At 41.9% G+C, this 11,110-nt stretch overlaps 1 pseudogene; it reads left to right on the top strand.

The window, feature by feature from the left end:
• The first annotated feature begins 5,656 nt into the window (after positions 1–5,656).
• On the top strand, positions 5,657–7,653 carry LOC144265376 (zinc finger BED domain-containing protein 5-like; annotated as a pseudogene).
• Positions 7,654–11,110: the final 3,457 nt, after the last annotated feature.

Genomic DNA, 11,110 nt, shown 5'->3' on the forward strand with positions numbered 1-11,110 from the left:
TGCATGGCACTGGCGCATTCGGCTCTGTGAATATGGCCTCTGCCTAAGGAGACTGCAGCGCATGCTGGGTGTATGGGAGCCAACTTGCTCTTACCTGCTGTCCCAGTGGTACCTCAAATTTTTGGGTGCCCTACGCAGCCGCGTATGCCTAAGGATGGCCCTGGACTCAGGCTGGAAAATTGCTGTGGGATTAGCCTGTTGCCTGTTTTCCTCCCTGTGTTGAGTACTCCGTTTGGTCGGATCTTGAGGTGTGATCTCTGGAATGAGGGCAGTGTCTTCCCTTACAGATTTTAGGTCAGCCCTTGCCCTTTTAGGAAGGACAGTTTTGGAAGCAGCTGTACTGGCCCTTTTAGGGCTGCAATCTTGCTTGGGAGTTTCTGGAGTGATGCTGATCCTTCTGTGGGTGAGTTTGCTCTGGGGGGGTTTTGATGCAGTGTCCGCCTAGGGGTGAGGTCCCCTTGCGTGGTCCTAGCAGCGGAGATAGCTCCTCCACTGGCTGGGTCTCACTGGGTAGCCTGTGCGGTGATGCTAGCTCTCCCGAGGACAGGGTCCGGTGAAGTTACATGTGCGGAAGCACTGACCCTTCCGATAACGGCATCGTGCTGGACGTTCTGTGAGAAAGCACTAAGCCATTTGGAGATGGCATTGCCTTGCGTAAGCTGCAAGGGAGCGCCAATCCTACTCTTGGCGGGGTCCAATTTAGGGATTTTTGAGGCAGCACTTACTCTTTCAGTGGTAGTATCTTGCTTGGTGGTCCCCAGGACAGGGGTTGTCCTTCTCTCAGTAGATAGTTGGACCACCTTTTCATGCTGTGGCTCTGGGGAGGAGTTGGCTGGGATGCAGTAGCCGAAGTATGTGGGCAGTCAGAAGCCGGAACTGGAGCATATGGTATGTTTCTGCATTCAGAGCAGAGATGGGGTGTCGGCAACATAGACTGGTAGAGATTGACTCTTCTGATGTGAGATGTCCTTTGCACGTGACTTGATGTAACTTACATTTCTTCTGTGTCTCAAAAGGCAGGTCGCAGAGGGCACACTGGAAGGCGATTTGCTTGCTATGGATTTTCTTGAGGTCTCTGCTGAGACCACCAATGTATCCTTGGATCAGATAGCAGAAGGGGCAGAGGAGTGTGTCCGTAGAGATGGGATACTGGAGATAGATGCAATTATTCTCCCTTTCTTCTCCCTCTGTTGGATGGGCTTCACTTGTATCAGTGGACTCGCTAGATGGTTCTTCTTGATCTGGGAGAGTAGTATGGAGAGGTTCAGCTGGGCAGGTATCTAGTGAGGTGTTGAGGTCCCACTGGGTGGTTTCTGAGGAGAGGCTGGTCTCTGAGGAGAGGCTGGTCTCACCGGTTGGGGTACCTTTCAGCACAGCAGAACAATGACCAGCATCAGGATCCTGGGCAGTGGAGGAAGTGGGAGAAGTTCTCCTTATAGCATCCTTCTCCTGAGAAGCAGGTGAGATGATGATGTTTCTCCAGGCTGTGATGTCCTGGAAGGCCATCCTTGAGGTGCAAGATCTCCCTGCAGTAGTGTCTCCACAAGTTTTTTTCAAGGAGGCGCTGCTTTCCCATTGATGCTGCTCATCTGCAATGTCCTGGAAGTGCTGAGGGTCTTCTTAGAGCGTGTTCTTCTGAGGGTGTTCCCAGATGGGCACTCCATGGAGCAGCAGCGGTCCGAGCAGCTGTTGAATGTTTCTTTGGAATTGGCAAGGGAGTGATCGTCTTCTCAGTCTGTCCTGGAGTCTCCAAAGCAGAGGCAGTAGAATCCATCTTCAAAGCTGTAGTCTTCCTCAGGATAGCAAGCTGAGTCTTCTAGAAGTTGCAGTTTCTGCCTCAGTAATTAAACTGATAAGAACAGATTTAAAATTTTTATTAAAGCTAACGTTAAAAAAATTATATAATACTCAGATTGAGAAAAGAGTGTGTGTACATCTGGGTATAATGCTTAGATTATCCACAAATACAAAGTTTGTTTTTAAAATTCATATGATACATAGAGTACATAATCAGGAATAACCCACATTTAGGTGAATAGATTTAACAATAGTGTTTAGATACTAGAATCCAAATACTCAGGTACATCACTCATGAAAAGTTGTACGGAGATTTGGTTGTGGAAAGCAAAATATATCATTGAGTGGAGATTGTTCCTCAGTAATTGAGAATTAGGTTGGTTGTCCATTTAGAAAATACAATCTGTGAGGAAAGTATTTGAGTTACTTTCTTGACTGCGTTTCTCATCGGCACTCCAGCTCATCCCTCCTGGTATTGCCAATGTCCAGTGATGTGTTCTGTGTAGATGTCCCTCTGACACCATGAGTTGCTGCATCAGCCGAGCATACCGTTGACCGATTCTGCATTCTCTCAGCACTCGCTCGTTACTGGGGTCCCATGCACCTAAGGTTCCAACAATCAGTTTGTGTGTCTGGACATGGTAACCCTTAGCTTTCAGCCAGAGGGGCATATATCTCTACCTTTCAAGTTCGGGCATCATGGAAGGCCAGGGTCCTGTCCTTGAACGGGACTGTTACGTCCACCAGGATGATCTTCTGCCGGTCCTTGTTCGTGATGATGATGTCCAGACACAGTTGGCTCTCGGTTCTGGGGATGACAGCGTTTACGGCAACCTTCCCAATGGATGGCTGGATGGCTCTGGCCAGGTGATCTTGGATGGCATTGTGTTGCAGCTGCCAAGCTCTCGAATGGGGCTTGCAGCTACACAGGACGTGGGGTAGCGTTTCGTTGGCGTAGCTGCACTTCCTGCATCGCTTGTCCCGATTCCCATGGCGGACAGCTCTGTTCAGTGGGATACAGTTGAACTGGGCCCTGTGGATGAACCTCCAGTCAGAAAATTGGGTGAAACTGCCCCAAGGAAGAAATGGTTGCTGGCGTCCCACTTGCACTTCGAACGCCTTGCCCTGGTCCAGCTTCCGTTTCAGGTTTTCCACCTATTGGCAGCGGATGTCATCCTTCAGGGTCCTCTCCAGCATGGTTCTAGCTCTCAGAGTGATGATAGTGTGATCTCTATTCTTCACCTGTGGCACCAGGACTCCCAGCCAATATGCTTCTCCAGTTGTTGCTTAGCATTGCAGGCACGAGTCCAGAGTGAAGCAAAGTCTCCCCTGTCTCTTCCAAATTCACCTTCCAGCGAGCCACTCAGGTAGGTGGCGACATCTTGGTTGGAGGGGGTCCTGGCGATTCACTTCTTGATGGCATCCTGCAGAGTGCTGTCCGCGATGTTCCTCACCATGGCGTCAGGGCACATCAGAAGGAGGAAGGCGTGAGTGATCACAGCAACTTCGCACAGATCACCCATTTGAGGAATGTTGGTGCCGCTCTGCCTGTGCAACATGTTTTATTTTATTTTGTCTGGTAATTTACTTTGTTCTGTCTGTTATTACTTGGAACCACTTAAATCCTACTTTTTGTAGTTAATAAAATCACTCTTTACTTATTAATTAACCCAGAGTATTTATTAATACCTGGCGGGTGGGGGCAAACAGCTGTGCATATCTCTCTATCAGTGTTATAAAGGGCGAACAATTTATGAGTTTACCCTTTATAAGCTTTATACAGGCTAAAATGGATTTATTTGGGGTTTGGACTCCACTGAGAGCTGGGCATCTGAGTGTTGGAGACAGGAACACTTCTTAAGCTGTTTTCAGTTAAGCCTGCAGCTTTTGGGGAACATTGTTCAGACCTGGGTCTGGGTTTTTAGCAGGCTAGCATGTCTGGCTCAAGCAGGCAAGGTTCTGGGGTCCCAAGTTGGCACAGAAAACAGCTTAGAGGTAGTCCCAGCATATCACTTCGCAGTTCCCAAGGGGTTTTCTGTGATCCAACCCATCACAGAATGGTCTGAGGTCTTTATGCGTGGCACCAGTACTCCCAGCTCCTGGCGCTCACTTGATTTTAGCCACATAGGCTGACACCTCCACCCCCCCACCAACCCCCTCAATTTGATGTGAATATATTGGTGTGGATACCAAAAATAATCTACATTTTTGGTTCCTGGAAGGCTGTAGTGGTACTCATGATATACAGGAGGCTTGATCTTGGTCTTGGTCAATCTCTAGTAGCATAGAAAAATCCCTTCAAGCCCAACAACAGTTGAGAGAATTGTTCTGTAGATTGAATTCCTAACAATCTTAACCCAGACTTCTGTTAGATTACAGAAAGCCCAATGTTTTAAAACAATAGGCACTTAAGTTATGCCTGCTCAGAGAGAAAAAATAGCTTCTTGAGTATGCACTTACCTATTTTTTATGCAAATATCCATTATGAGCACGCAAATATATATATTGTAATTATAAATATATAATTGTGGCTTTTGCAAGCATAGTCCAGATTATTATTTCTTTATTTACACACCCAAAAGTGTGAATAGGTGTTTCAACTTTGGAGAACCCCATACTTTTTAAAATTGCCAAACTGTGGGTGATCTTCCACTGCAACTGACTGAGATATACATTGTAGTCTATAGGAATAGAGTTATTTACCTTTAAATAGTTTGTGAGTCCTATTTTATGAGTGGTGCTCAAGGCACTGCGTATTTTAGAAGAGTGCAGAAACTAGTCAGAGCGGCACTATGTAAATAGGTAGGCCTTGCATGTTTGTGTATAGTTAGTAAATATTGGTATTTGGAACCCAGCTGTGCCTGCATGGTTTCTTCATGTTCTTGTTGCTGGGTAAAAAGCAAAAGACACAACCTTCTGATTCATGGTTTGTGTTCCTAAAATCTCATATTTTAGGGCTTCAGTTGGTCTCCTGTAGGCGTTGGGAAGGGAATTGTGTATTCTGGAGGTTTTTTTGTCTTCTGCCTCTGATGCTTATGGTTGGACACTGGACAGGGTGGAGTGGTGCTCTGAGGTGCTAGTAGGATGACTAGATGTCCCGATTTTATAGGGAGAGTCCCAATTTGGGGGTCTTTTTCTTATATAGGCTCCCCCTGTCCCAATTTTTTACATTTGCTGTCTGGTCACCCCAGGTAGTAGTGAGAATTCTCTTTCTCAGATGCTTGGCTGGTGAGTCTTGCTCACATGCTTGGGGTCTAACTGATCACCATATTTAGTTGGAATTTTCCCCAAAACCAGCTGGACAGAGACATGGGGTTTTTTTTCACCTTCCGCTGCAGCATGGGGTGCTGATCACTTGCTAGGATCATCAGAGTATATCTCACTAAATTAATTCCCTGACGTTGCAGAGGCCTCAGGAATTGGTCCATCTTGGCTTCCCTTGTTCTCTGCCTGTGGCACATAATAGTCTAGTTTCCTGTAGGCCAGCGTTTCCCAAATTGTGTTCCACGGAACACTGGTGTTCCACACAATGTGAATAGGTGTTCCGTGAATATCATGGTGTAAAGAAAACGTGGCACGCAAGCATGTTGACGTCTACCCCTTTCGGGCACGTTTCAGTTAGTGACGTAGTACCCCTTTTGCTTGAGGCTGCGCAAACTGCAGCGATGTGCACACACCATTCTCTTTACGCCATGTTGAATATAACATATTCACTCAACACGTTCAAACCGGTGGGTCTTTACCATGTGTGCGATAAGCACAACTAAACTAGCTTCACTCGAAACAATATAAATATTTGTGACAAACAAAATTTGACAAAAATCAGTATTTCTAAATATTATTACTAAACCTAATCACCATGGATTTGTGGCTTAAAGAAGGAACTTCGAAAGGAAAAGCAAGTTCTTCTGGTACTCCAACTGTGGCCGAAATAAACGAGCAAAATATTGTGACACTTCAAAGTGAGAATGAACAATTGCAGTCTTTTGTTGCTGAAAAATCTGTTAGTACTAGTGCATTATCCAAGGTGAAAGAATTTCCACCGAAGTATATAAAAAAACAAGAAGAAGCAGGTGTTAAAAGACCAAAACGAAAGTATGATGAAAGTTATTTGTCTTTCGGTTTTACGTGTGTTGGAAATAAAGATGTTCCTGATGCGCAGTGCATCATGTGCAACAAAATACTAGAAAATAGTTCATTGGCTCCTGCTAAACTTCATAGGCATTTGGAAACCAAGCATGCTGAATACAAAGACAAAGATATAAGTTTTTTCAAGAGGCAGCGTGACTCACTTGGAAATTGTAAACTTTCAATGATTAAAATTGCTAAAACAGAAAACGAAAGTGCAACAGAGGCATCTTATCTAGTAAGTTACCATATAGCGCTTGCCAGAGAAGCTCACAGTATTGGAGAAATGCTTATCAAGCCTTGTGCGAAAGATATTGTAATGTGCATGTTGAGCGAGCAGTCTGGTAAAAAAATTGATGCTGTACAGTTGTCAAATAATACTGTTGCATGCCGTATTAAAGATCTTGCCGATGACATAGAAAAAGAGCTAGTTTGCCGACTGAAAATTTGCCACTAGTATTCATTGCAGCTAGATGAGTCCACTGACATTTCAGGACTTGCTGTGCTACTATACATATAGATATAGATTTAATAATATTATTGAAGAGGACCTGCTCTTATGTGAATCTCTGCAAAGCTACACGACTGGAGAAGAAATATTCAACTGCATCAACAATTTGATCAGAAAGCATGAAATTAGTTGGGGAAAATGTATTGATGCATGTACTGATGGTGCTCAGGCAATGATTGGGAAGATTAAGGGAGCTGTAACACGAATCATAAGTGTGGCACCAGAAAGCACTAAGAGCCATTGTGTTCTACACAGACAAGCACTTGCAGTTAAAAAAATACCAGCATATCTGAAAATTGTGCTCAATGAAGCAGTACAAATTATCAATTTTGTCAAATCTCGACCACTTCAATCCAGGTTATTTAAAATTTTGTGCAAGGAAATGGGTAGTCAGCACAAAACACTTCTTTTACATACGAAGTGAGGTGGCTATCCAGAGGAAAAGTGCTTGTGAGGCTTTTTGAGCTTCGTAGTGAACTACTGGTATTCTTCACTTCAGATAATTCAGGATGAAAATTTAATGATTGTCTGACAAATTCCTTGTGGCTAATGAGACTTGCGTATCTTGCAGATATTTTTGCAAAATTAAATGAAATTAATCTGTTGCTGCAAGGAAAGATTGTGACCATTTTTACTACAATGATAAAATTTCGTCATTAAAAAAGAAACTGGAATTCTGGGCATCTTCTGTAGAACGGAATAACTTGGACTGCTTCCCTACACTACATGAATTTCTGACTGAAATAAATTCTACAGTCCATAAAGAAGTTTCCAGCACCATTTTACAGCACTTATGTGACTTGCAGGCCTCTTTATTATAATATTTTCCTACAACTACTGATGATAATGCTTGGGTTCAAAATCCATTTGTAATTACAGCCAAACCAGTAGGCTTTACTGCACACGATTATGAAAGCCTAATTGACTTAATTTCTGATTCTGATTGGAAACAAAAGTTTAAGGATCTTCTGCTGAATAATTTTTGGAGCAGCCTAATAGAAGAGTACCCTAATGTGGCTAAACGTGCAGTTTGAGTGCTCCTTTCTTTTGCTACAACTTATTTGTGTGAGATGGGATTTTCATATTATACTGCAACAAAAACCAAATACAGGAATAGACTTGATGCTGCGCCTCACATGAGGATTCAACTTTCCAGCATTATTCCTAATATTAAGCAAATTTGTGATAGAAAAATGCAGAAACACCAATCCCATTAAATCGAAATTTGTATTTCTGTTTATAAAAATAGATTTTCATAGTAAAAATCTAATTTGTTTGGTGTTTGTGTATATATAAAAACAGTTTTTTAAAAGTAGAACACTGTTTTAAATTTTGACTCTTGCACTTGATTTTTGTACTACTTCATACGCACTTTCCAGTTAGAAATTGTTAGTTCAAGTTATTTTAAATTTGTATTTTTGCTTGGTTTTATAAATAAAATATATTTGAGCATAAATAATGCAATTTTTTATTTGAAAACCAGACCACTACAAAATAATATTATAAGTGTTCCATAATAGGCTAAAAGTGTTCCATGGCCAAAAAAGTTTGGGAAACACTGCTGTAGGCTGTAATATTTTGGTCTAATTCTGGTTGTTGGGCTTGGTACAGGGGTGATTATGTGGTGGTTATTGGCCTGTGATACACAGGAGGTCAGAATAGATGATTTGATAGTCCTTCTGGCCTTAAACTTTGACTCTAACTTATTTATTCTATGTACAAGCTGAGCGTCAGTCTTCAGGGATGTCATAAATTCTTGTACACACATCAAAAGCACAAGTTTTAAATTTTGATCTTATAAAATAAAATCCACTGACAAGTGAAGTTATACAAATGAAACTTAAAACGAATAGGCTCAGATTCATAAAATTAACTCCAGTAAATACAAGCTGACCTGATTTATAAATATCAATATCTTATGTTATAGTAATATCAAGTTACCAAGCAATTAACACTAGAATTATTGTGTAAATGGAAAAGGAGTACTTGTGACACCTTAGAGACTAACCAATTTATTTCAGCATAAGCTTTTGTGAGCTACAGCTCCCTTCATCGGATGCATACAGAATTAACCCCAACCCTAACATGGATTCTGGAGAAGCAGTCCTCCAACCTTCCACCCAAGGGGAGTTCTTGCGATTAAGATTACCGATGGATTGTAGTTTCCTCAGGAAGTCAGTGGTGTCTTGAAGGTAGCTGGGAGTGCTGGTAGCATAGGGCCTGAGGAGGGAGTCTACATAGCCAGACAATCCTGCTGTCAGGGTGCCAATGCCTGAGCATGGCTGTTACTCTGAAACCTGTATAAATGGGTAACTTGTGCTGTGTTTCAAAGCATCTCTGTAAAAAACGTCTTTGCTAAGCACCACTTTCCAAATATGCTTATGATAACATACTTTGTAGATCTTTAGAAGAAAATCAGACAAGTGCAAAGTGTTTAACAAACACTAATTAAGCTTCATAACATCTCTCTGAAGTATCAGGAGCATTTTGCAGACACATGTACTGAGGTATAGAGATGATGATGCTAACATTGTCAAAAGTGTACATTAAATTTGGGTGACTGAACTTTTAGGTGCTCTGCTTAAGTTGCCTGGCATCTGACTTGCAGAGGTGCAGAGTCGTGAAACTCTTCTTGAAGTGGATGAGAGTTGTGAATTTTTCCCATCTTATAACAAGAGCCTAGGTGTCTCAAAATGGGCTTGCTAGGTTAGTGGACACTTTTGAAAGTTTTGGCACAAGTGATTTGCTCAAGGTCAGACAGTGGCAGATCTGGGAATTGAGCCCAGGAGTCCTCATTCCCATCGCAGTCCCCTGTTCTAACTTCTTTTTCCCCCCTGGTTCTTAGAAATACCATTCTGCCATATAACTGTAACTATCATAATTACAAAGTACTTCACTTTATCATCACCACCTTGTTCCTTGATAAATGTTGCCCATATATCTCCCTTGCTGCACACTGGGAACTCCCAAAGATGTCAATGGGAGCTCTATGTATGGATCAAAAGCAGTCTGTGACTCTATATGCCACCATAGTTCAGTAGTCTTTCTCTCATACATCCCGATTTGAAGACTTAATTCCTTATCCATGTTGAAAGAAAACAGCATCCAGCTGGTCAGTGCAAAAGCCTAAGGGCCAAATCATGGCCTTGCTAGTGCAGCAGCAAAAAGGTATAAGGGGGTACAAGGCTCTCACATAGACTTATATCATGGGCAGCAAGAGGAGAAGGAAGATCCACAAATGATGGAGTTATCTGCTGCTTCTCCTCCTCCTCACAGGTGGTTGGCAGGGGTCGGGAACAGGGAAGAACCTTGATAACATGTTCAGCAGCATAACTGTGCAATACATCAGAGAGCATTGGTTGCTCCAGGTATAGATAGAGCACATTTTACTCCCTCTTTGGAATAGTGGGCAAGCAAGTCCCTGACTCTCAGTCTTCTTCCCAAGCTGACTGGGGACAGCACAGCAATGCACTGCTCCTTAAGATGATTTTCAGAAGTGCCAAGTACTCCACAATTCCCATTGAGGAAAAGCAGGCCACTAATTTAGGTGCTTAAATATGGATTTAGGATCCTTGCTTTAGGCTCCTATTTGGAAAATCTTAGCCACAAACATTAAAACAGCTCTTTCTAATAGGTTAAATTAAATTAATCTCTTTTCTATATTCTAGTAATATGGTTCAAACTAAAGTAGTTTAGTGTTTGTGGTTGAAAATGGAATGTGTAATTTCTATTATAATTTGCATGCCATCCCATTTTCAGCATCTTATTATTAATAATCACAATCATCATAATGTTTATTAAAGTGCCTAAAGATCAGACAAGAACAGAGCCCTGTACATATACAGTAGTAGTAGAAAGTCCCTGTGTAACAGCTTACAATCTAAATAATTCTATTGCAAATTTTGATGGCACTATAAAATAGTGGCTGATAATTGTGAAGTCATGATAACATTTTATCAAAATAATTGATACAATTAAAAAAGCTACATTATTGTACTTTAGCAATAAGAACTTTGCTGTTTAATAGTTATATAAATTATTACATGTTTAGCATAAAATGTGATTTTTTTATAGTGCTTTCATCCTGAATTTATTGCAAAGCATTCTCAGATAAATCATTTCAGTGCTGGGACGGCACAGGCAACAAATTGAGCAACCAGTAGGTACTGCTCAGAATCACCATGCTTATCTATCTTATATTTACATTGCACCTTTAATCTTAGAGGATCCTAAAGCACTTTACAAATATATAAAACTGGGCCTGATTTTCCACCCTGTTGAAATAAGTGGAACCACACCTGTGAAAAACTGTTATAAATATGATGGAGAATGAGACCAACAGACTCTAAAGTGTGGGATCATTCTACCTGGTCACATGTAGGGTGAATCAAAGCAGCTGTTTGCAAGTGCACAGAACCCCATGGTATTAAAGTGTCCCTATAGATCCATGTCATCTGGATTAAGTCCAGACACGTCTAATTGACCTTTCTGAGATAGCTCCCTCAACAGGAACTAAAAGTTTTCTCATTCCTGATCAATCAACCTTGCTGAGTGCTTGCTACTACTTCTGACAGTGTGTGGCTCCTATGCGCTTCAGTTCTAGGTGACTTTCCCGTTAAGCAAAAATAAAAGGATGCCAAGCATGTGTTCCTGTCTCTCAGGCTCTATCACTAT

This window comes from Eretmochelys imbricata, chromosome 5 (assembly GCF_965152235.1).
Source record: "Eretmochelys imbricata isolate rEreImb1 chromosome 5, rEreImb1.hap1, whole genome shotgun sequence".
In the NCBI taxonomy this organism is placed as follows: domain Eukaryota; kingdom Metazoa; phylum Chordata; order Testudines; family Cheloniidae; genus Eretmochelys; species Eretmochelys imbricata.